The 20586-nt window shown below is 47.8% G+C and overlaps 1 protein-coding gene across 4 annotated transcripts in view; it reads right to left on the bottom strand.

The window, feature by feature from the left end:
* The window catches only part of HIVEP3 (HIVEP zinc finger 3), a 414712-nt gene that overhangs the window by 195296 nt on the left and 198830 nt on the right, over positions 1-20586 (bottom strand). For 3 of the 4 annotated variants that reach the window (XM_048826161.2, XM_048826159.2, XM_048826160.2), the window contains exon 3: positions 12109-12190. The exons of the other annotated variant lie outside the window; for it this stretch is intronic. The gene's annotated coding sequence lies outside the window, so the exon portion shown is untranslated. The remainder of the gene's footprint in view (positions 1-12108; positions 12191-20586) is intronic. 4 annotated transcript variants of the gene reach the window in all.

Raw genomic sequence — 20586 nt, 5'->3', positions numbered from 1 at the left:
AGGTGTTTGTCAACCTTTTCTTAAATACCTCCAGTGATGGGGATTCCCTTGGAAGGATATTCCAGAGCTTAACTACCCCTATAGTTAGAAAATTTTTCCTAATATCTAACCTAAATCTCCCTTGCTGCAGATTAAGCCCATTACTTCTTATCCTACCTTCAGTGGACATAGAGAACAATGGATCACCGTCCTCTTTACAACAGCCCTTAACATATTTGAGACGGTTATCAGGTCTCCCCTCAGTCTGCTTTTCTCCAGACTGAACGTGTCCAGTTTTTTAAAACCTTTCCTGACAGGTCAGGTTTTCTAAACTTTTGATAATTTTTGTCGCTCTCCTCTGGACTCACTCCAATATGTGAACTGGACACAGAACTCCAGCAGAAGCCTCACCAGTGCGGAGAAAAGTGGGACAATTATTCCCATGTCTTACATATTTCAGAGGAACAGCCGTGTTAGTCTGTATTCGCAAAAAGAAAAGGAGTACTTGTGGCACCTTAGAGACTAACCAATTTATTTGAGCATGAGCTTTCGTGAGCTACAGCTCACTTCATCAGATCTCCTGATGAAGTGAGCTGTAGCTCACGAAAGCTCATGCTCAAATAAATTGGTTAGTCTCTAAGGTGCCACAAGTACTCCTTTTCTTTTTGTCTTACATATGACACTCCTGTTAGTACACCTTAGAAAAGATATGAGCCTTTTTTTTGCCATTGCATCATATTTTTAACTCATATTAAATTTGTGATCCATAATAACCTCAAGATCCTTTTCAGCAGATTGTCACCGAGCCAGTTATGTCCTGTTTTTAGTTGTGCATTTAATTTTTCCTTCCTAAGTGAAGTACTTTTTTACTGAATTTTGTCTTGTTGATTTCAGTTCAATTCTCTAAATTGTCAAGGTATTTTTTTGGAGTTCTAATCTTGTCTTCCAAAGTGCTTGCAACCCCTCCCAGCTTGGTGTCAACCACAAATTTTATAAGCATATAAATTCCATTATCCAAGTCATTAATGAAAATATTGAATCATACCGGAACCAGGACTGACCCCTATGGTAACCCACTAGATATGCCCTCCCAGTTTGACATTGATAACCATTCTTTGAGTATGGTCTTTCCACCAGTTGTGCACCCACCTTACAGTAATTCCATCTATATTTTCCTAGTTTGCTTATGAGATTGGGGGGACAGTATCAAAAGCTTTACTAAAATTAAAGTAAAAAGTATTTTCCACTGAACGCATCCGATGAAGTGAGCTGTAGCTCACGAAAACTTATGCTCAAATAAATTGGTTAGTCTCTAAGGTGCCACAGGTACTCCTTTTCTTTTTGCAAATACAGACTAACACGGCTGCTACTCTGAAACCTAAAATTAAAGTGTAACTATGTGAATAATTAATGTCCTAAAGACCCCAAAATCCTTTATAGGTAGTATATGCCTGTGATCATGTGTATTAGGACTGGAGGCCCCCTGCTGGAGGCCTCGTGGGCCTACCACACCCCACCCCAGAAAAGAGCAGTGGAGGTGGGTCCTCCAAGCTGCCTAGAGTGGCTGTGTGGGACGGAGCCAATCAGAAAGAGGCTGCAGGGAAGAAGCCAATTAGGGCCCACCAGGCTTATATAAAAGGAGCTGCAGGGCCAGAGTGATTTCAGTCTGCTGGCAGGGACTGAGGGAGCAAGAGGTGCTCCTGGCTGGCTGCAAGGGCTAAGGCAGTCAGTTAGTTACTGGCAGAGACTGGCGGAGCAAGAAAGGTGCTCCTGGCTGGCTGCTGGGACTCATAGAAGACAAGGGCCCAGGTCCCACCCAGCAGTCACTGGGGAAGTGGCTAGCCCCTGAGAAAGGGCTTTGAAACAGGCCCAGGGAAGTTAAACGTTGATACACCCCTGGAAGGGGGCGGAAGTGAGACTGACTGAGCTGGAGAGCTGGGATCCATGAACAAAGTTCAAGAGGAGTGGCTCAGCTGGAGAGCTGGGATCACTGAGGACTCAAGTGAAAGTAGAGTCTCCAGAGAGGAAGCCCAGGGGGTGCTGCTCCACTCCAGACCCCAACAGAAGATACCGTGATGTGCCCTAATGGACTGTTAAAGGACTAACTCCAGGGAGAGTTACAGGACATGACTGATGGAATTGGGATAGGCTCGACTGGACACTATACCCCAGAAGGGGCTTGTTTTGTTTCACACACAGACTGTGTGTGACTCAGCTGCAGCGCTGAATCCTTGACCCATCTGATGAGTGAAGCAGCTAACGGGGACACCGTGAGCAGAGAAATCAAGGGAAAAAGAGCAGGCACACTCAACCAGGAGGCACTCGTATGAGGTGAATGCACCCTGTTACAATGCCTTACCACAAAAGGCAGCCATCTCTGGTGTGGAGTGTGACATGTATTTAAACAGCACACAGCAATACTACGCAAAGCCATACAAACAACAAGGGAGATTCCTTCTTTGCTCCCGCGTGAGGCATAGGAGCATCTGGCTATGGGTGCTCTCCCCATTGCCTTGTGCAGGTCCCAAGAAACGGAGACAGGAGCTCCTGGATGTCAGGAAGGTGAAACTCAGCAAGCCCCTCAGTTGGATAGTGTGAGAAACCACAAGACAACAGGCTGGGAGGAAAGGGTGAAGGGCCTGCTGTCCCGCATAGAAAAATCTAGTGTGGTTGGGAGAGAAAGGCAGCTGCCAACCCCCCTCGTTGAACCTAGGAGAAGGCTGGAGCCTTAACAGCCCAGGGTTATACTTCCACTTGTTTAAATCCTTGTGAGCAAGGACTGTGGCTTCCTTTGTGTCTTGTCCAGGGCTGAGAACACCACCAGTAGCTAACCAATAACAACAAAGCAGCGATGCTAGCAGCCAGTCAGCATACAAGTCCCTCCTTCCCTTTCCCAACCTTTGCTTACATTTCATCTCCTCTACTTGGATTCCAAGGTTTAATAAAGTTTAATCCCAGCATGTCTTGAATTAATTAATTAGCTCTCATTGCAGCCAGGCACCAATTTCTACAGTTACACTGTTACTCACAGAAGGGTTCAGAGATTGGCTGCATTTATTCTACAAGCAGGCATGGCTACAGACCCTATGAAAGATTAAAAATGTTACAGAACCAAGCCGACTACAACGAAAGCAGGTTTAGTTTCAAGGCATTTTAATTCTTCCCTCTCTTTAATTTCCTTGCCCCAACCCCACCAGAGGCATCTACAGATATAATTCGTTTATATTCTGGGTGTGATCTCAACCTGGCTTGGATGTCTGATGTGTCCCAAACTACTACCATGGAAAAGGAGGGGTCTCCACTGAATACGCAGGCCAAGGAGCACAGCACTCAGTGGGAGGGTGATTTTTTCACCTATATATTTAGTTTTTGTGTCTCAGACTACACAAGTCTGGATTTAGGGGTTCTCTGCCCCCACCCAATCAATAGGCTGCAACATCGAGTACTAGGAATGCTTAAACTGTAGATCTCCTCAGATTTTATACTGATCCCCAGGAGATATTTCAGTGATCTGGATTTACTGCACTAAACACAGGGGTTGTAGCCTGTTCTCTTGACCAGCATAAGGAAATTGGCAAGGGAGTTTGTAAGACAGTGGGATGAGTTAGCAGGAAAAAAGTCTCCATCAGTAAGATCTTTTCCTCAAGGATCAGTGTTTGTAGCAAAGTAGGAAATTTTCTTGATGCTTTGTATGAGTGCTGGGTGTGCCTCAATTTCCCCTATGTGCTGCAAGTTTAATGAGGTGGTGGAAGAGGGTGTTGTTGCACAGGGCCAGGTGTGATCTTGCCTAGCAGCTGGGACCCTGGGTAATGGCCCAGTCAGGGTGAAATTTAGCAACTGGTGACCCGGAGGCCCATCCCATCTTGGAAGCCAGTCGGTTTTGGCCAGTGAGAGCACAAAGGGCTGAGGAGAGGGGGCCATGGTGATCTGGCCAGCCAGTTTCAGCGAGTGAGGGAACAAAGGACGGAATAGAGAGGGCCCAGGTGATCTGTTTTCCCAGAAAAGAAGGCAAAGGATGGAGGAGGGACTGTTGGGAAGCTGATAGGGCGGTCGGCTGGAAGGACGTCACAGCAGGACTAGGAACAAAGAGGGCCTGGGCCCAAACTGGACTGGGACAGACCCACATGGATGGTGCTCAGGCTTCCTAGGCTTGCAGGCTCTGAGAACGGCTTGTGCTGGGTTCAGACGTTCAAGAAACCTCTCTCTTTTACGCTGGCTGAGAGTCCCTGCAGTCAGAGATCGGGGTGGCATTGCTTCCTCTGGGTGTGGGGGCCCCGGGGACCCAGAGCAAGTGGACTGTCTGAGCAGGCTCACGGATTGAGACAGGCATGCTGAAGGCTCAGAGAGGTGTAGTTCCAGGAGGTAGCGGAGCCAAGGGCTTAACCCCCAAGAGAGACTGTGACTCCTGAGGAGGGATGTCCCCCTGAAAGGTGTTCCTCACGAAGACCATGTGGAGCCGAGAGTGCATGGACCCAGTGGAATAACAGCGCTTATAACGAGTAAAATAAGAAAGCCAAACTTCCCAGCTCAGGGTTCAGCCCAGTCACACGATCCCAGAGGGTGCTGCCCAACCTTCCCTGTGCCAGCTGAGCTAGCTCACTCCTTCTTCAGCCAGTGCCTGTGCCATGGTAGAGATGCTATTTTCAGACTTCGCAGAGACTTTGTTTTGTAACAGAACAGCAGCTTGCAAAGCTGCTATCCACACCCTCTCCTCTCCCCAAGGAAACCCAAGATGATGGCGCTGAAGCATGACGGCTTTGCAGAGCAATAGCCTGCAGCTTCATTCTGCACCAGTCTGTCTTCAAGCCCCTACAGAGCTAGGATCACCATCACTGGGCTGTGTTACACTCCAGTCAATCTGGCCCATTCCTTTCTATTGCTGCAGTAGGAGCCTCTGCACCACTTGTCAGTTTTGCCTTCGCGCTTTCACTATTAAAAGGTAAATCTCCCAGTTCATGCCATGTTCACTGTATGTGCTGACTGCCCATAACAAGCAGGCGTTCGGTTCTGTAAGTCCATTTCTGCTCCTGTTGCTGATTCCTGATCTGATGTGTCATCTGAGCATGCAGCACATTAGTGACATTACAGCCACCATGGACTGCCACTGAAGCCCAGAACCAATCGACAGAGCAGTTTGTCACGTGTAAGTGCACAGTTTGAACAAGAGGTTGCTATATTCTGCCCTTTGAAATGGAAAATCATCAATATAAAATATTTGTAAAACTACTCTCTATATATTTTCAACAGGACTTCACCAACTTCCTCATGCAGGCTCGTTCTATGTTCCCATGGTGGGATACACAGTGAATGCTGGGACATCACAGTGAGGCAGGATCCAGTGATCAGAGCAGGGCTAGATTTCAGGGAGATTTTTAAAAAGACAACAGGTATAAATGGGTTTCCGTTCTGAAAAGGGACTGTAAAAATGTCATTGTGTGGCCCCATGCCTTCAACTCAAGTGTGTCCAGGCTACAAGTAAAAAAAGAAAAAGTTTTGTTTTTAAATGTGCCAGTACCACGGATTCCCTTGGGATCAGAGAGTCAGGCTAAGTTCTTTCCTTCTTGCATATCATCATCAATAATAAAGGGTCTGCAGGGTCAAATTATGCCCACAGTGACACCTGTGATCATAGAATATCAGGGTTGGAAGGGACCTCAGGAGGTCATCTAGTCCAACCCCCTGCTTAAAGCAGGACCAATCCCCAACTAAATCATCTCAGCCAGGGCTTTGCTACTCCAGTCTCTTTGCTGGGTTAGCACAGATGTAAGTGATTCAAACTCAAAGGCTTCTGTTGATACACAAGGGAGGACAGACTCCAGCTCCCTCTCCCAGAGCTATGTTGGCTCTGCAGGGCTAACGGGAGGAAAAGCATAAAAAATGTATTTTTGTCACTAAAGTCCGAAGCATGCAGGGGGCAGATCTGCTGAGTAAGGAGGAGTCAGTTTTAGAGGAGAAGCACACTTTAAGGTAATGCTGTGCTTGCCACCAACCCTTTTAGCCAGGCGACTGGGGGCTTTCAGTTTATTTTGAGTTGCAATTCTGTAATTTCCCTTGGCAACTTGCTTTAACAGCCAGATTTATGCAGTGTGTTTCTGGGGTATAAACCATACTTGCCAATTTTCACATGATATATAAGCACCCCGACTTTCACAATAAGCCAAAAATCAAGTTAATCCCATTTCAAAACAAGCCAATCCCTAAAAACCGCAACACTCTATGTGACTAGATCCGGCGTGCAGTCTGGGACTGTGGTGGGCCCGCTGTGCACCCGACTCTCCCCCCTTGCTCCTGCTTGCCACACCATTTACTGCGATTGCCCCCCCTTGCCGGGAACCAATCAAAGAAAAGAAGCAACAAGCCAAACAAGTGTAAGCAGGGGAATACTCCCGCTATTGTGGGGAACTTTCCTGGCTTCTGCACTACCCCGGTGAAGTGGGCTAGCGAAAGGATCCGAGTCCTCGCGCAACCCCAACAAGGATGGGCCCAGGATTCCTGGGGGGCTTGACCCCCAACCCTGCTGTGGTCACCTACGACAGGAGCTAGGGTGTCCCCACTCCAGGGTACTCTCTCTGCACTGGGCACTTCTTTGACCCACTGACCATTACACACAAGTTAAAGCAAATGCAAGTTATTTAATCAACAATTAATTTTAAAAACAATAAGAGAAAAAGGGAAAGGTTAAAGGAAACACATCACCCCGCTCTGTGGCAGGGAACATCACAAACAGCGTCTCTGGAATGTCAGGGCAGTTCACAGTCTGTTCCTTGTAAGTCCCAGGCCTTCTTCTCAGGCCCTGGCCGTGCTGCAGGGATGCTGTGGGTTGGACACTCACTCTGGTGGTGGCCACAGGCTCTAGGTGGCAGGGCCCTTCTTCCCAGTGTTGCCCCCACCCTGTTGGGGTTACCAGTCCCCCTCAGAGTCTGGCCTGCAGAGCCTCCTGGCTGAGGCACCTCCCTGTGCTGGGTCCACTGCCCAGGGTCCCCCCTGCTCTTCCCAGCTGCACTTCCCAGCTGCTCACGACACCCAGCTCCAGCTCCAGCTCGACTCTGCCTCAGCACGGTTGCTGCTCTGCCTGGGCTGCTTCTCTGGCCCCTCTGGCTCTGGTTGCTGCAGCTCTGCTCCCAGGACAGTTCTGCTCTGCAGGCTGCTTCTGTGACTCTGCTCCCAGCACTGACCTGCTTCCTGGGCTGCTTTTCTGGCCCCTCTGGCTTTGGGGCTGCAGCTCCACTCCCAGGAAAGGGTCTGCTCTCTCTGGATCTGGCACAGCTCAGCTCGGGCCCCTGCTTTCTCCTTAGCTCGGCCCCACTCTGACCCAGGCAATTCCAGCTCACACAGAGGATGGGACCTCCCTGGCCTCCTGACTCCCTGATTAGCCTGCCCGCCCTGTCATTCAGGCTCACCTGGAGCATTGGCCTCTCCCCATTGTTCCTGGGGACTATCAGTCTCAGGGTCCTGGTTTCCCATAGACCCTTCCCCTTTTAGTACTGGGAGCTAGCCAACCAAAACACCCGCCACTGAATGTTAGTAAGGGGCAACAGTCCCCTTACACAAGCAACAAGCTACAAGCCAAAAACTTGCCAATCAGCAACTCACAAGCCAATTAAGCCAAAAACAAGCCCAATTTCTATGGTTTTTTTTGTGGGTTTGGCATGTCTGGTATAAACCCTCACAACTGGTACCACATCAGTGCAGAGTTCATGCCCTCTGAAGCAGACTAGTGATGCATCTCTGCCCAGCCATGATCCCAAGATCAATTTCCTTAATGAGGTATGTTTCAGACTTCCTGCAATATTGCAGTAGACAGTGAGGACTCATAAGATATACAGGCAGCACTGGAGTGGTTGCTTGTGGTGCTGAGGATTTACCAGCATGAAGGTCTTGCAGAAGGAAGGGAGATTTGCTGCTGCTCTTGCTGAACGTGATTAATGGGAGGTAGGGGAGGAGGAACTCTTATAGCTTCCCTTGCACATCTTGCCAAGACTTCAGCATCTGCCCTATCACACAATCATAGATGGGAAAGAGCTATTGGCTGCCATCTACTCCATCCCCTGCCAATGCAGGACTGCTCTTTGCAGTACATTTGCTTGCACAATTTCAGCATCTGCCTCTCCGGCTTCCGCCCCCACGTCCCCTACTTGTGTCCCTGCTGTTAACTGCAGCACTTCCCCGTGTCTCAGCTGCTGTTGACCTCTACCACTACTACACCATCATCCTCACCTGCTTCTCCCCCAGCTCTGCGATGACATTTACCCCCATCTTAAACAGAGACAGCCAGGGACTCTGGTGTTGATAGGGAGGAGGGTCTTCTCCCTCATCCCTTCCCTTCTCCCTTGTCCTCTAGCTCTGTCTTCCCCTTCTGCTGTTGTTTAGATTTAGCCACCCGAGTCTCCTATCACAAGAAGGGGACGCTCCTTTTATTTTTACGCCAAGGGAACAGAGTCACCCAGAGTGATTTTAACCAAGATTGGTTTTGTTGTTGTCCATTCCCACCTTTTCCACGATCTGGTTTCTATCGAGCGTGACGTGGTGCTGATCCCCCAGGCAGCACATCAACCCCCCAAAACAGAGCAGAGCCAAGAGAACGCCTCCTTTTCCTTTTAGCTCCCCCCCACCCGCCTTTCTCAGTGCTGCTAGCCTGAAGAGACGATTACACTGGAGAGCTCAGCTGCCATAGTGATGAGCAGAGTATAGAGTGAATGGATAGAGACAGACAGATGGAGCTTCTGTGAAATAGGGTATAGTCTCTGCTCTGCTCTGCTGTGTGTATGTGTGAGAGAGTGAGTGAGTGAGTGATTTTGAGGTCAGAGACCTCTCCTAAGTTTTGTCTGCTGTCGGCACACAGGCCAGCAACTCTGATGAAGTGCAGTTAAAAGTTTATTCAGATCCCTTTGTTTCTTTCCCCAGTTGCCAAGTACTCTTTACTCAGCTCCTGGCCGGCCCAGCACCAAAAACACAAGCCTGACTGCGGAAAAAGAGGGAGATGGGGAGGTGGATGGATAGACAGAGGGTGGCTAGACAGAGCAGCAGGGGAATGCATTATCCTGTCATCTCTGGGAACTGACTTCTGAATCCAGACCAGGCTGACGGAACACATCAGTCTTAGCCACTTGTTAAATTAAAGGTCACTGATACAAGGAATTACAAGCTCTGCTGGAACAAGAGGGTGTTGACTGATGAAGCCTGCCCTGGGCTCGCACTAGAGGGGTGCACCTGCAGCTTTCAGGGTGAAAAATCTGTCCCCTTCAATTAATGTCCATTGAGAAGACAAAGGGACTTTGTGCCTCAGACACTAACAGCACCGTGTGAGGCTGCCATGCTCTTTGGGAAAACATCAGTCTTGCTCAGACCACAGTCGCATTATTTCCAGGCCAACGGCTTCTCTCCAAGAAAGGCTGCTGCTTTCACTTCCTCTTCAGCAGCGGCAGCCACACACAAACTGTCTCCTCCTCCCACAACCTTCACCTCCGAAATGGCTTTCCTGCTCCTGCACTCAAGTAGAAAACGCTGCCTCACTGCCCATCCAGTGTCATCGCCTTTTAACAATGACAAGAGACTAAGGTTGTGGTTCAACAAAATATCCTGACTCCAAGGACACCAGTAAATTGCCAAGGGACGCACAACTCTGCAGTTAAAGCCATGTGTTCCCAGGGGGGAGCAATAAAGAGTGTTTTACATGCAAGGATTTTGTTCATCTCTCTCATATGAGCCAAGTGATTCAAATTCATTAAAGACCTAACAGCACAAAATGTACCCTGCAGGTCATGCAATCAGAAAAGGTGATTGTGGCTTGGCTCTGCAATGCTTTTCCACGTGATGATCTGAAAGATCTTTATAAACATTAATTCATTTTCACAATCCTTCTGGGAGTTAGGCAAGTACTCTCCCTATTTTACAGGTGGGGAAACTGAGGCACAGAGTGATTAAATGACTTGCCCAAGGTCAATGAATCAGTTGCAAAGTCAAAGAGACCTTTGTTGCCCTGAGTCCTTTGCTCTTACCACTACACCCCACTGCCTTCCCTTCACTTAAGAAAATGCCAGTCTCTCTGCTTAGAGGAAGAGAAAAGGGTCATTCCTGCTCCACAAACACTGATTCTAAGCATGGACCTTCAGCCATCCTTGCTGCACTGCAGGCAGAAGAAACTTCTTGGCTCTGGGTGCTGGCTGGTGACTTTCATAACTGTAAAGTACTCAGTAAAACAATCTAGATACCCACTTTACAACAGCTAGAGAAAATTCTGTCTCCCATTGAGGACACGTCTTGTGGCACAATATATGGCTCATAATTAGACCCATTGTGATATAAGGTTCCCTCATACCCTGTTCTCTCTATAAACAATTTGGGGGGGGGGTGAACCTGGGGACCTGCTCACTACACTAAAGAAATGAAGACTGGCCCAGGTCATCACTCTGGCCAGGCAATGGAGGGGCAATAAGCTCGCCCCACAATGAGGGCTGCCAAGTGCATCTTGCATGGCACTCATGCTGTTGCAGCAGCAGGTCACTAGAAGTTGCTGCGGGGCCTGCTCTGCCGGGAGCTCCTTTTTCTCTCCGGCACTGCTCCCCCTTCTGGATGACAGAGGGGAAGGAACAGTCAAGAGGTGGCAGCAGCCAGCGGGTCAGGGAGAGGCTCCAGCACCCTCCCAGTCAGACAGCCCCAACCCCAGGCTTCGGCCTCCCAGACTCCCAGCCAGATTCCCCTCAGTCCCCAGTGTAACCCCAGCCCCCAGAGAAAGACCCAGCTTGGCCCTCTTATCCCCTGAGAAACTCCCTCAGTTCCCAGCTTACCCACCAGACAATGAGCTCACATCTCCACAAAGCTCTCAGCTTCCATGCGCCTGTCCACCTTGTCCATCCCCCCCACAGTTCAGTCAGCGCCGGCCATCTACCCAGACGCTTTCCAGCACTCACCCCACCTCCAAGCTCCAGAGACCCTACCACTGTCCAGCACCCACCCATCTGTACCCTCATACCCTTCACCATTCACCCCACCATCTACCTGAGCTGCCCACACATATCCGCAACCCAGATGACAAGTTCTGTGCAGCTCCAAATGCCACCCACCACTGCTTGGGGCAGGGTGTGTTGACCACAAATGGAGGTTTATGGTCCTATGGAAATAATTAGCACATGTACAGACTTGTTCATTCTATAACTTGCATGCAACATCACATGTGGAGCTGCACAAACCTTGGCAGCTGTGCCCACTGCATGGCTGCGCACGGGTTGCTCACCACAGCAGTCCCTGCGATCTCTGAAGGAGGACTTGGAAAAGGAGAGGCTTGCAAGAGATGGAGCCAAGGCCCTCCCTTTGCCATCTACTCCCCAACTCCTGCAGCAGGGGCAGTGCAGAAGGAGAAGCAATCTGTGCTCTTTTCATGATTGAGAAGATGGTTTTCCCCCTTGCCCAAAAAGCAGTGCCCACCCAATCCCTCCAGTGCTCCACCAGGAATGGATGGTCTCCACACTTCCCCCCATGCAGGCACATGGGTATAAAGCTAGAATCTAGCCCTTTGTTTTGTGCAGAGTCTATCCAGGGAAGATACCAGTACCACAAGAACTTTGGTAAATACCCCCTGGAGCTATGAGCAAGCTAAAAGGTGGGGCTTTGTATCATAAATGAAACAGAGGAACCATCTGTGGGAAGGTCAGAGGAGCACATGTAGATAGACTTTGCAGACTTCTGTGCAGAGGGAACCTCTCTGAGAGATGGCAGCTAAGGTCACCTGCACCATTTCCATTTTTAAATTTGAATCTTTTCACAAATTCGTAGAAAAACTTCAGCTCCTATAGGGATCCCATGCTCATCGCACAGTTTAAGTATCTCCACTGGAAGACAATATCTGACACTACAGTGGTCTTTACTCTAGCCAAGAATGGTATAACAAGATCCTATGGCTGGAAATTGAAGCTAGAGTGGAGACAAAGATAGGCTGACCAGAAGCCCTGCAACATGGCCCCAGAATGGCTGCATCCTCATGAAGGCTTTGTAGACTCCGCTCTCCAGACAATCTTTCCAAGTCATTAGAGCACATCTCCAGTGATATTCACCAAAACAGAGCCATCACTATGGACAGCCACCAACTCATGGGAGGCAACTCGCCACCCAAATGGCCTCCACGTCTCTTACCTGGTGAGCTGCCGCTACAGAGTCATTTCTCTGAAGTCGCAGTAACACTCAGGCATTAGTACGGTGATCTCTGAAAGGGAGCCTGTGGGGACGAAGAGAGAGAGACGTCAAAATGTAGTTACCCAGGTTTTCTTTGAATCAGAAAACAACACACGTTAAGTGATCATACTCTCAAACTTCAGGTTTCAGAGTAACAGCTGTGTTAATCTGTATTCGCAAAAAGAAAAGGAGTACTTGTGGCACCTCAGAGACGAACTAATTTATTTGAGCATAAGCTTTCGTGAAGTGAGCTGTCGAAAGCTTATGCTCAAATAAATTGGTTAGTCTCTAAGGTGCCACAAGTACTCCTTTTCTTTTTGCGAATACTCTCAAACATACACACACAACCAACACACCCTCCCCAGGTACTCCAGTCACTCCCAGACCTTCCCGCTACCTTTCCTCACGAATATGCAGCAGGCTTTTTCTTTCTCCACTCTGCTGTTTCCACACTCCCATCTCTCACCCGGCTCCATTTTTCACCCCATTCTTGCACGGGATTTTGTTCTCCCTACCCCAGTCCCTACACCCTCTCTATGTGGGACATGAACCTAAGATCATTCCAGTTAGAGCTGAACTTGTGACGCTTCCAGCATGAGTACTGAATTAGACCAGACCTGTTCACCAAGCCCCTACTTTTAGTTCTCCTCCTTCACGTTCTGGTATTGTGGGGTCACTGTTCCATCAGTGGGGTTCAGTAGTGTTTGCTCTGAAATAATGCCCACAGAACGATGGTGTCACATAGAGCCAGGCTTTTTATGTACATTTAAACGGATTTATTTCCAACCACAGAGGCAGGGGAGGAAACCTTTGAAACAAACTGATTGTTGGTGGCCAAGACCAGGGAACTGGGTCGTTGTGGACTCCCGGTCTTAGGGGGCACTATCAAAGGGAACAGTGATGGATTCCTGAAGCTGGTAGACAAGCTGTAGTGAAGCTCTTGCTGAAGACAGTGCTGACTGCCTCTCAGATGCTGAAACTAATCTCTGGTATGCACTCCTCTGATGGGGCGTTCACCCCACCCCACTCCTGAGGGGGTTAAAATGGGATGCTTGACCTGATGGGCTGCACCGGGGTGAGGTGTAGGCTGGAAATACAGCCCTAACTGACCTGAAGCCGAGCTAGACAGGAAGAAGAGGGGCTTGTATAAAGCCAGGGAGAGCAGGAAGGGGCCCTGGGGGAGAGAGTTGGCAGTCACTCTCACGGTTGAGAAAAAGGAGTAGGAAGAAGCCAAGGGGAAAACAGCAGCCAGGGTGAGACCACAAGGACCCTAGCTGCTGATTGTAAAGTCTCGGAAGATGCACGCACACAGCTCCCAGTGAAGCTATGCAAGTGCATCTCCTGGGCTAATTGGCAATGGGAAGCTGGAGTAAGCTGATGGCTGTAGGGAGGAGAGCCAGAAGGACGGGACTGGCTCCAGAGATGCAGTTGCAGTCAGTAAGAAGGGAGGTTGTGCAAAATTTCAGGAACTGGGGAAGATCCAGTCTTTTCAAACTGGGGGGACGGAAGGCCAGATAGTTGTCTTCATCGGCTCACTGCAGTGAATTCCTCCTCGGCATTCTAAGGGGTGTTTATAACCAGGCGATTATTTAGGACAAAGTGGGCTAAATTTTACTAGACAACGTGCACCCCGTCACAAAAACGTACCCATGAAAAGAGTCTTCAAATGGCTGCTCAGATCCGTTTAATGCAGATCTAAGGAAAAGACAATATGGTTCCAGGAATAACAGCAGCAAGAGGAAGCCTCTGACAGCTGCCATTGTGCAGTGTCAATGAAAGTGCCTTCAGACAGCCCCTGCAGAAGGGCTATGCTGTCAGTGCATACTAAACCTGCCAGGCAGTGTCACATCAGCTGGCTTCGCTCTCCAGTACACGCTAGTTAGAACAGCTACAGTATTGTTGCATAAATCCGAACTTCCGTCTGTTCTGACCAATGTCCAGAATCTCCAGAAGGGGAGCAGCCCCGATGAGAGAAATGTGTGTGAAAGCATCGAGGTGGGACAGGTTGCATGTGCGCATGCAAATGAGAGAAAGAAGGAGGCACAGCGAGAATCTATGGGAGAAATTAAAGACAACTGTAAGACTCTGCCCTCATACAGCACCTTTTGTTTGAGGGTTTCTAAGCTCTTTATAAATGTTAATTAATTCTCACAAAAGACCTGTGAGGTGGGCAAGTAACATTATCTGTTTTTACAGATGGGGAAACTAAGGCATAAAGTCCCAATGTCATTGTGCCAGAACCAAAAATAGAACCCAGAATTTTTGAGCCCAGGTCCTATGCCCCCTTTACTGCACTATGCTTCTTCCCAGACCTTTCTGAAAATACACACTGACATGGTCATTCTCCTCGGCCATTTAGGTCATTTTGCTTTTGTATGTGAGAAGGAAGAACTACAAAGTCAATTCTTACTCAAGGGTTTAATAAAAATGGACATCTTAAGGTTTCTTCATAATTCTTCAAGTCATTTTCTCCACTATCCATCCCACTGAAAATAAAACATGATTAAATAACTTATTGGAAATTGAAATCTGACCCCCTATTAATGTTTTTCTTCCATTGTGCACACACATACACGCACAGTACATACGATATCACATACAAACTTACTGGTACTATAGGGCTGATCATAAGCATTGGGATTGTTCACACTGGTTTAATATAAAAAACTAAAGCATTTGTTCTGAAGGAAAAATCTGCACAGAAAGAACAACATCTAATTGGGAACAAAGAAAAACCTGTTGAATTTTGAGGCTTTCAACTGTCTTTTAAGGACAAGTCTTAGTGAATTTAACAGGGATGAAACCAATAGGTCTATAAAAAAAAACTTTACAGAGTTCTATAAAAATAACTTTAACAGCCCACAGGATTTACTAGAGAATGAGGTCCTTTTTATAGGTTTTTTGAACCTGCCTATGGAATTCTACAATATGGATATATTTCTCTTAAATTCTATAGGCTATGTCACAAACGTTGGAAAAGTTACCATTTTCTATTAAATTCCGTAGGACTTCATTGTCCCTTTCACTAAAATAAGTCTACCCACCTTCTTGAGAATTATTTAGTAGGCAATCAAATTTCTGTAACCTGCCGACATTCCTTCCCACAATGCCTCTGTCCTTAGAGAGCTAGAAGTGTTTATAAAAGGCCAGAAAAAGCTCACTGCAAGCAAAGTGTATTGAATATAGTATGTGTAATCTGAAATTTACATTTCCCCCTCTAGTTTAGGAACTGCAGTTTCTGGAAGGCTCAAGATCCAATTTTAATCCAATGCCCTCCATTCCCAAATAAATTGTATTATCTACAATAAATACTCCAGCCCTCTCCGTGTTTTGTTTTCCCTTTGAATCTCAGGATCACACTACTTGCAGGAGAGAATTATGTGGGAAAAAATTCTACTTTCCCAGTGGCTTTAAGATCTGTATATGTTCTGCTTAAGTGGGTAAAGGTCTGTTTTTCTATCTAGGTGATTAAGACCCAGCCATCACCAATGTGTGGGAGAGCCTGACAAAAATTACTAACGTAGCGATAGGCACAGATGTCTAAGTCTGCACATAGACTTAGAGTTCTGCATGTGTGCAGCCTGTATAATATCAGAAGTGAGACTGCATGCTAAAACCAACCAATGCTTCAGCAGCAAGGCTGCATATGTCTTTATAGCATATTCTTATAGTGCTGTACAGTGAGAAAGTGTTTTGCGAATCAACTTTCAAATGTATTAAATATCAATTGAACTTTTACAGACATTTTTAAAGGGCCCTAAGTGAAACTGCGCAGTAAAAATAACAGTACAGTAAACAATACTTTCTGGTTATCTGGCACCTCCCATCTGATGCTCTGAAAGCAGTTTTACAAACGTTAAATAATTTAGCATCATAGTGCAGCTAGGACATGGGTATTATTGGACTATAAGGTGGATAGAAAGTTGGCTAGATTGTCGGGCTCAACGGGTAGTGATCAATGGCTCCATGTCTAGTTGGCAGCCGGTATCAAGCGGAGTGCCCCAAGAGTCGGTCCTGGGGCTGGTTTTGTTCAATATCTTCATTAATGATCTGGAGGGTGGTGTGGATTTGCAGATGACACTAAACTGGGAGGAGGTAGATATGCTGGAGGGTAGGGATAGGATACAGAGGGACCTAGACAAATTAGAGGACTGGGCCAAAAGAAATCTGATGAGGTTCAACAAGGACAAGTGCAGAGTCCTGCACTTAGGACGGAAGAATCCAATGCACCGCTACAGACTAGGGACCGAGTGGCTAGGCAGCAGTTCTGCAGAAAAGGACCTAGGGGTTACAGTGGACGAGAAGCTGGATATGAGTCAACAGTGTGCCCTTGTTGCCAAGAAGGCTAACGACATTTTGGGCTGTATAAGTAGGAGCATTGCAGCAGATCGAGGGACGTGATCATTCCCCTCTATTCGGCATTGGTGAGGACTCATCTGGAGTACTGTGTCCAGTTTTGGGCCCCACACTACAAGAAGGACGTAGAAAAGTTGGAGGTTCCAGCAAAGAGCAACAAAAATGATTAGGGAGCTGGAGCACATGATTTATGAGGAGAGGCTGAGGGAACTGGGATTGTTTAGTCTGCAGAAGAGAAGAATGAGGGGGGATTTGATAGCTGCTTTCAACTACCTGAGAGGTAGTTCCAGAGAGGATGGTTCTAGACTATTCTCAGTGGTAGCAGATGACAGAACGAGGAGTAATGGTCTCAAGTTGCAGTGCGGGAGGTTTAGGTTGTATATTAGGAAAAACTTTTTCACTAGGAAGGAGGTGAAGCATTGGAATGAGTTACCTAGGCAGGTGGTGGAATCTCCTTCCTTTGAGGTTTTTAAGGTCAGGCTTGATAAAGCCCTGACTGGGATGATTAAATTGGGGATTGGTCCTGCTTTGAGCAGGGGGCTGGGCTAGATGACCTCCTGAGGTCCCTTCCAACCCTGATATTCTATGATTAGACTGGCTGTACAAAGGACTGAACTGAGACAACAGTGAACGGATAAGTGATTTGCCAAAGATTACACACCAAATCAGGGGCAGAAAAGGAAGAGAACCAAGGAGTTCTGACTCCCAGTCCCTTGCTCTAACCATCTGACCATACTGCCAACCTAGGGAAAGGAATAAAATCCAAGAGTACTGGTCCCCTATTGCCAATGCTTATCACATAGCAGTGCTTCATATATAAAGCACTAAGAAATAAATGCTTTACCAATCAGATACCTTGGCTCAATTCCGAGTATGCTTAGCCCAGTGACACACTCTTCATAACAGTGGACTTCCATTAAGGTGTGAAAACTGCAGTTTATTTTCTTTTTAATTACCATCACAGCAGTTTATAAATATCCCCAATTTGCCTTAACCCCTGTGGGATATGGAGAGGAGATGGGGGCCTCATACATCAATAATGCAGCCCAGTGTCTGACTTACTCTGGAGATGATGCCTGCTAATAAAACCTCACCCAGCTCTCCATTAGTGTGTGCAAAGCAATGTGTGACCAGCCACCCATTGATACGCATTAATGCTTTGCACTTTGTACCTCTCAACTTTCCAAAAAGAAAACAACTAAAAATCTATCTCAGCCTTTCCCTGCTACAGCTGGCATCACTGTCAGGCTTGTTTGCTAGAAACAGCCAGGCACTACTCAACCAGGGATTGAAAATATTTAACCTGGAAACATTTCTATCCTCCCCAAACCCTCTGTGTGTGTCTTGTTTTCTTTCCTTCTTTCCCTTTTCTCTCCTCCTGGGCAGCAGTCCAGTGAAGAGGACACCAGAGTAAAGTCAGGTGACCTCGGTTATTTTCCCAGCTCGCTCTCTCTCTCATGTGACCTTGACTAAGTCACTTCCCCTCTTAGTGTCAGTTTCATCATTTGTGCAATGGAGATACGCCTCCTTCGTAAGGCGCTTTGAGATCTATGGATGACAATCGTTATAATGAGTACTATTATTCGCTTTCACTTCTCCCTCTATATCTTGATGCACTTTTCCCCCATTCTTTTTCAAAGACTATGGGTTTGTCTGCGGTGGGATTTTTGCACCAGTGTAGCTATCACACAGAGCACACCCCGGTTGAGCGCCCTAACCATTAGGCTACAGAGTCACTCTCTCCTGGTGGAGCTGTTCCATTTTGTATACATTATTGAGTATTCATTGGGCCAGAGAGCACGAGGCTGACTCTAGAGCCCAGTGGTCAGGGCACTCAATGGCACATGCAAGACCATGGCTCAAGTCCCCACTCTGCCTGATTCACATCTCCCAGATCCCAGGTGAGTGCCCTAACATCTCTGAGCTATTGGTTATTCTGGGGTGGGTCCGTTTTGCTCTAATTTTGACCAGAAATTCTGTCCTGGACCTAAAAAACCCTTGCTGACAAAAGTTTTGCCAAAACTAATACATCCCCAGAAAAAGCCCGAGTTTTGACAAATCAGCATTTTCCGACAAAAAAATGTTGTCAAAAAATTCCTGACTAGTTCTAATTAATAACAATAAAGAAAGAGAGTGTTGTGGCTAACCCTAGTCCACACAGTGAGTCAGTGGCTGAACTAAGATTACCCTCAGAAGATTCTTGTCTCAATGCAACACCCCTCTTGTAACCGATGCATTTAATTACGTGTTTGGGTGCACACATGCAGGCTTTTGCAGCCACAGTTTAGGGAGTACATAGAAAATCTGGCTCCAGGACAGTGTTGTTCTATTTTACTTTCTTTACTGCATGAAAAACATTTGGCTGTTACTGAAGAGAGTGAGGCTAGACGCATACATTACAGCGTGTTCCAGAAATAGCTCAATCCGGTTTGCACAATTTTGCAGCTAAAAAGCTTCCTTTTAGCTCAACAGCCTGTCCCTTTCCATGGATCAGCTCTGCACAAGGCAAACCATGGCTCTGGGGCTCGGGCTTTGGATGAATCATTTCAGGAAGATTTCATGATTTTAAATGTAGGTGAACCAAGTGCAAGTGGGTTTGATTTCCTGTGACTTAGCTCGCAAGTTTTGTGCATCTTATGCAAATTATGTACTGAGCTAATTTGTACTTTCGAAAATAAATTGCATATAGTCACACATCAGCTTAAAAATTAAATTATTTGGATTTAATGCCATGGAAGGGGTTTGCTTCACAGCCCTGGTGAATGAAGTTTTCTGTTTAATCAACAGGACAGTCCCACAATCACTGCCCTGACAGCATGCCACAGTCCTGATGAGGGCGAGGGGCTGCCTGGTGTAGCAGGGGTAGTTCAGTCTCCATGCCTTCTCTGCAGACTGCACCAACTGGTGCAAAGTGTGGTGATAACTTTATACAATGTGGTAGCGAGAACTGAGAACCACTACACTCATCTTGTGTACGGCCCACCAAACGTCTATCAGATGGGAACAGTTTTTAATCCCTGCTGAGCTGGGCTGGGTTCAAATTGGTGCCCTACAGATGGAAGGCTCTGTAGCTCCTTAGCTATGTCCCAAGGCATCCAATCCACTTGAGGTAATGGCACAACTGACAGCAGAAGCAGCCAGTTATCCTCGATGTGTAGCAGCCCCTTAAGAGTGACACAACACACACTTTGCTAGTGAGTTACACAGATGTTTATGAAAAAGCATTGGAACACGGAGTATTAGGGTTCCCAGGTCTATTCCTGTCTCTGATAGCATAGGGCAGTCTCATGGTTAGAGCAGTAGGTACATACAGGATAGCCAAGCCCACAGATTCATTGTTCTGAGTGTATGACATTAGGCTGTATTGTCATACTAGGTCCTGAGTTCTAGTCCCAGCTCTGCTTAAAGTGACCTTCTGCAATAGGGCTGCCAACTTTCTGATTGCAGAAAACCGAACACTCTTGCCCCACCTCTATCCCGCCCCTTCTCTGAGGCTCTGCCCCCTGCTCACTGTCCCCCACCCTCGCTCACTCACTCATTTTCACCGGGCTGCAGCTGGTGGTTGGGGAGCAGGAGGGGATGAGGGTTCCAGCTGGGAGTGGGGGCTCTGGGGTGGGGCTGGGGATGAGGGGTTTGGGGTGGAGGAGAGGGCTCTGGGCTGGGGCTGAGGGGTTCAGAGTGTGGGAGGGAGCTCGGGTGCAGGAGGGGCTGAGGGCTCCGGCTGGGGGTGTGGGCTCTGGGGTAGGGCCAGAAATGAGGGGTTCAGGGTGTGGGAGGGGGCTCAGGGCTGGGGCAGGGGTTTGGGTTGTGGGACAGGGTGCAGGTTCAGGACTGGGGAAGGGTGTTGGGGTGCGAGCTCCAGGCAATGCTCATATCCGGCGGCTTCTGGAAGCAGCCAGTGTGTCCCTCCAGCCCCTAGGCGGAGGGATCAGGGGGCTCTGCAGGCTGCCTTTGCCAGCAGGTATTGCCCCTGCAGCTCCTATTGGCCGTGGTTCCTGGCCAATGGGAACTGCAGTGCCGGCACTTGGGACAGGAGCAGCGCACGGAGCCTCTTGAACCACCCCTTCGCCTAGGGGCTGGAGG

This window comes from Caretta caretta, chromosome 19, assembly GCF_965140235.1.
Source record: "Caretta caretta isolate rCarCar2 chromosome 19, rCarCar1.hap1, whole genome shotgun sequence".
Lineage (NCBI taxonomy): Eukaryota > Metazoa > Chordata > Testudines > Cheloniidae > Caretta > Caretta caretta.
The sequence above is the reverse complement of the archived record's forward strand: the minus strand, read 5'-3'. Positions and strand labels throughout refer to the sequence as shown.